Source organism: Myiozetetes cayanensis, unplaced genomic scaffold (genome assembly GCF_022539395.1).
Source record: "Myiozetetes cayanensis isolate MyiCay16 unplaced genomic scaffold, myiCay2020 scf18, whole genome shotgun sequence".
Taxonomy (NCBI): domain Eukaryota; kingdom Metazoa; phylum Chordata; class Aves; order Passeriformes; family Tyrannidae; genus Myiozetetes; species Myiozetetes cayanensis.
In genome coordinates, this window is record NW_026087389.1 from 5,671,022 (window position 1) to 5,677,128 (window position 6,107).

Below are 6,107 nucleotides of genomic sequence, written 5' to 3' on the forward strand. Positions count from 1 at the left end.
CAGGGCTCACACCCCAGCATTTCAAACCAGCTCTGAACACCTTCTGCTGGTTTCAGACCTGTTTTTCACATTTTCCCTCTGGTTGTCCCTCTCACGGCCCGGCAGCCAGCCCTGACAGCATTTGCTGCCCTGTGATGAGGAGCTGCGTGACAGCCAACGGGTAATAAAAGAGCTGCAGCAACCTGCTGCTGTCTGTAGGGATGCTTAGGCTGATTCGTGCCTCTCTCTCTGGCAGCATGGCTCTGACACATCCTGCTCTTCCTGGCATTAAGGAGAAGCCAGTCAACAGCTCTGTATTGGAGGAAGCAGCAGGTACAAAATGCCTCTCACTGAGTCTTGCCGAGAATCCTCCTCGTTCGGCCACACTCGCAGTGAGCAGCCCCAGCTACAGAGGCCAAGGGTCTGTTCAGTGGGCTCTCAGGCACAGGCAGGTGTAGGGAAAGGAAAGATTTGCTCTTCTTTCGTTCTCTTTGGGGCTCTTCCCTGGGAGGAGTGATGTTTGCTGTGCAGGGTTTCCCTTCCCCTTTGCAGTGCAGGCAGGACAGGTTGTGCTTCACCTTGGAGGGGGGCACCAAAACTGCCTGCAGCTCTTCTTCCTCTGGCCCCCATCCATGTAAAGCTACTGTACTCCCCCATTTGGAGGTCTCAGTGATGGGAGACACACTTAAAACCCTTCCTACTTATTTATATACATATTTACATGGCTACTAGAGAGCATTCTTTTTCGTGGGTTTCTGCCTTTCTAGATTTTTCCAGCTCATATTGAAGTCATAATGTCATCACCTGTATTTTAAAGTAGGGTCTTTGGGAAGTGTAGATCACACAGTCTGTAGAGAAGTGTATGGCAGTTCCAAAGTGCTGCTTTGCAGCTCTAGGGAGTACAGAGACCACCAGCCCAGCTGAGTGTAGGGCTCATGGATGTGCAGAAAATCCAGGGCTGGTGAAGGGATAACGGCTCACAGACAAGGAACCAGAAACCCCAGGATGCTTTTAAGCCACCAGGAAGCCCTAGAAACAGCCTGTGTCAGGTATACATAGGACTCTGCAGCATGCACATGGTATCTGTTCTCTGCAGGAGACGTGCAGTGCCCAGAGTGCCCAGACACATCTGCACATCTGGATGTCTGGCACACTGGCCAGAGTTGTCCTTCCAACAGAGTGCCAGGGTCCTGGGCTCATGGATTGAAATGGCACTGGAGCAAGAGCCAGGAGCTGGTGCAGTTCATGTCCCTGCTGCACCTCCAGCTGTCCAGCAGCTTTACCCCCCCTCCTGCAAAGCCTTTTTGAACCCACACTCACACTTCTGTTCCCATTATGCAAAGCAGGAGCAAAGGCTGCTGCTCTCAGCAGTGCTCACGATCCGCGTGTGCCGAGGGGAAAGCCCTGCCCGACTCCTGTGCTCGTTTCTCACAGGTAATGGCTCCTGCTAAATCAGTTCTCCAAACAGTGCTTAACTGCTTACATGCTTAGAAGTAAACCACATTTAGCTGCCCTTAACGCGTTTCCATCTCTATTCCTGTGCATTAAGATCAATTTCATGAACTTTCGTAGGTAAGGTGATTGCCACCGGCAGGAAGAATGTAGTAAATTAATTATAGATGTATGTTAAATTACTTTCATTACCACTCTCAGTTCTGGGAGGGAGTTGTGTGAGCAGGATGACTGATGAAACAGTGTTTTTTACATATTCCCCCGGTAATGGATATTTTTGTTTTGGTTGCCAGTGTTGTTTCTCAGCTCAAAGAACCTGGAATTAGACATTTTGGAAAATGGAGGTTCAGTCTAAAATTAACCTCCAACCATTGCCAGACAACTGTGGCTGAGATAGAGTTGCTGGGACACAGACTGTCTGTTCAGGGTCTTTTTAGTGGCAGCCTCAGTGATGTACAAAGGTGAACTGAGGGAGGATTCATCCTCTAAACGTCAGGCACACCCAAATCCGAGGGATTCACTTGCATTTGGGGTGTTGTTTCTATACACTGACAAAGATGTAACAGCCAAGACAAAAGTCAACATGAGTGGAAAGTTATTTTCCATATTCACCTTATAACAACCTTGGTGCATGATATTTTCTAGGGATTAATGACCAGGCCAGTTTAATGGCTCTCTGCTGAACTTCAGGCTATCAACTTTACACAGCCTATCATTAATCCCTGGAAAATATCTGGGTTCATGGTAGATATGAGTGAAAAATAATACACAGGGTGAAGGTTAGTGTATTAGTATATATATTGGTATTGGTGAAGGTAATTATTTAATCATGGACTGGCCCTAATTGCTAACTTCAGATGCACGTCAGAATACAAGTAAATGAGGTACAGCTTAGTTACACTGTAATAATAAAGTGGCTTCACTGCACTTCTGTTTCTGTGCTGTATAATTGCTGTCTGCTCTGGCTGAAAGCTGAAATCATGTTATTGTCCCTCATGTTTCATACTGGAATGTGCTACACAATACTGTATTTAAAGGAGATTTGTAACAGGTAAGCCAGGGTTCAAATAGCTAGTGAGTAAATTAATTCAATACATTTCCAGCCACTGCACCCACAATCATTTTGGGTTTTTTAATCAAAAAAGAGTATGAAAATGGTTTGCTAACAAAAACAAAAAGAAACAAAAGATAAACCCAAACAGTCAGGCTGTTTTCCAAAATGTTGAGCTTAGTCAGAGGGACCCCAGTCTGGGATTTTCTAAGCCAATCACCTGATGGAGGTCCCCAAATGGAAGCTGATCTTTAGAGAGGTGATTCCTCCTCATAGGTCTCTGTTTAAATATAGTATCACAATAATGATAGTGACGACATGTTTGCACTCCATGCAGAAGAAGTCCCTCATGGATGTAGCCCACCCTTTGAGCAGCAGGGAGGTTTTGCTTCTGGTCTTAATTTATCAGCACAGTTGTCTTTATAAACTTCTTGGGTGAGGACTCACTCATCACTGTGGTCCATATCAACCCAATAGGATTGTTGTCCAACAGACTCTTGATCAGCTTTCTGGAGAACACAGCATCTCACAAAGGGGTACACATGCTCAAAAAATCTTCCCATATGAATACTCACAATCTCAAGGTTGACTTTTAGAAAATAACACTGAAAGATTAAAAAAAAAAAAAAAAGAAATCCCATAGTCTGCTGGGAGAATAATTAGGCTTGGCAAGTTTGCTCAACAAGCACTTCTTATACATAGTATTAATGGGTGATAGGTAGAGTCTGTGGTTTTTTCACTTAATAATAAGTGGAACCTCCTAGATATTCTAAGGATCTCTCTCTGGAGTTGTGCTTTATGATCAGATGGCATAACTAATGGCTAGGACTGATTACATACTGATTAAAAACTACTTAAGAATCTCATGTGTTCAGGAGAGGAATGCCAGGCTGTGCAGCACGAGGAAAGTGCTTGTTCCTGTTTCATTTCAACTGTACCCATTCATCTGAAGGGCTCTGCTTTGCACATCAAAGGGGGTCCAGGATACATCAGGAATCCTGATGTGTCCGAGGTTAGTCAGAATTAGACCTTGAAGCTGATGTCTTTGGTGAATAGATATCTTTCCCTCCTTGGAAGCCAGTGGATTTGACCAGGAAATTGTTGAAGCTCATTATTGTTTGGTGCCTATTCCAAACAGCAGTGTTGCCACAGAAGGTGGGAATTTCTTCATGTGACATATTTTGGTGGGATACCTTTGCACCGAGCAGACAAGTCTAAAAAACTCTAGAGAGCCAATGGGAAGTCTGTGTTTCTCTGGTTTTTTTCTTCCCATGGATTTAATCTGGTGTCAAAAATGACAAATTCATGGACTGGGGAGTTGGACCATGGGTTGGACCGTTCAGAGATGATGATGGTGTTATTGATGGGCAGTACCAGCAAGGTGTTTGCACCATTAGGACTGTCAGATACTTGGTCTGAAGTAGATCCATACTTTGGCTCCTAAGGGCACAGCAATACCTTAGGGAGTGCCAGAGCAGACAGCAGATCAAGTCTGTGCTTCTGAGCTGCGCTGCCATTGTGGGAAGATTTGCTGACAGCTATGAATGTCACTCATCAAAACACCCTCACATGGTTCTGATAAGTCTAAATAACACTATTTTACAATGTCATTGTCACTGTAGAGGGCATGTCTTTTAAATTCATTCCAGATGTAATCTGAATGCACCTGGATTGTCTATTAGGTGTTTTCTGAACACAGCCAAATAAATTTGGCATCAGCTGCCATGGGAACTGTCCTTCTGAATAATCTCTTGTGTCATCTAAAACAATTGCATATTTCAAACACATGGGTTGGCACTTCATTTCTCTGTTTGCTTGCTTACTTTTATTTTTAACACAGCTACTACCAAGTTGCCTCCTCTCATTTGTAGTTCCAGACTTCTCAAGTCTCCTCATGTGTTTTGCACCTTCTGAACGTGGTTCATTCTCGTTATTTAAAGGAGGATGATTCTATGTGTGGCAAAGCAGCATCTGGCACAATGTGTGATGGTAGAAAATGCCCCCTTCTAGTAGTGTGACACTCCCCCATGTGGCACAGTAACTGCTCTACCATTCTCTGAAGGTGTACAAATTTTGCCACGTCAAGGTGTTGAATTCCACCTCCATGCCTTTAAATTTGGAAAGTTAAATACAGGGATGGTAAAAGCGAGGGGAACTATAAATAAGAAATGAATACATGGGATAAATCTAAATTCAACCCATGGCACTTGTCACACCTCCCCAACAAACACCACTCGTGCCTCACCAGCAGAACAGGCGAGAGCTGGGAGTGCTGTGTGGTCTCCTGCTCTGTTGGCTTCCTTTGTGGCTGTCGGGAATGATGGTTCAGCATCCAAATCAGGCTCTTGACAAAGTTCAAGCAACCCTGGAAACAATAATTACTTCTAATAAGGTCACAAGCTAATGAAATACAAAAAAAAAAAAAAAAAAAAAATTAATCTCATAATTGTACTCCAAAGAAAGTGTTTGCTATCATCCTTGCATGTCTGACATCCCAAATATCCCCCATGTGCCTAGTACATATATTTATGGTACAACACTTGCACTTCTTGACTTGCCTACACAGGTGCTTTCCAGACTTAAGTAAATATGAATATTGTGTTCAATTTGCCACGCAAATCGCTGAATTAGATGCACAGGCAGCTTCTACTCTGTCACAAGAGCTTTTTGTAATGGATATTTCATATTGCACCAGTCATTTTTAATAACTGGAAATGCTCTTAGGAAAGTCTGAGAGTTTTCCAAGAATGAATTACAGCTTGAGCCTGCAACGTGCCGAATTCATGGGATTTGAGTCAGCAGAGCATTTCTAGGGCTACTCACGGACTTTTAAGTACAGTTCCTTGGTATTGCTTTGCTGCAGTCATTAGTGAGACATCGTGATCAGGGGTTTGAGTGTGGGGTGGGAGCAGGAGGAAGGGAACAGGGAAGAGTCAGGCCACCCACCACCGACAACCTGCTGTGATCACCAAAATCGTCTTAAAATGGTTAAGGCTTCCTACATGACAAAAGTAGTGCCATAATCTTAAAGACAGTATATGTTTTTATGACAGGAGGGTGAGTAGGTTAAATGAAGTAGCTGCTTCATGTTAGAAGAATTCTGAAGACTTAAAGATCCACTTATCCAATGCAGCGGTTTTTGCCCTCAGGGACAGTTGAACAAAGCGTCTCTTTTCCAGAGGATTTTCATAGACAGCTGAACAGAACGCCTTTTTATTAAAAATTTTATCTGTATTAACAAAGTTTTATGACCTAAAAAGCTTGCTTTGGGTTTCTGCTGGGCAAGGAGCCTCACGCCAGCTCCCACTTTTAAGGAGAACTGAGGATCTGGGTCATTGTTCCTCGGATTTAATTGATATGACCTGGTGGAAAGGTATGAAAATCTTCTTGCCAGGTCATTCTCCACTGTTTTCAGACCCATTGGCCCCTAAAACTGGAGGTGGGGGTCAGGCTGGCCAAGATCACTGAGGATGTCAAAGGAACCCTGCGGCCAGGAGCTCCCAGTGGTGGTCCTGGAGTAAAAGGCTATGACCAAGAGTTGTATGACCATGTACAGGGAGCCAGGACTAGAAACCCTCTAAGGATAAACTCCTTACTGAATCCAAAGGCAGCATTACACACGTGG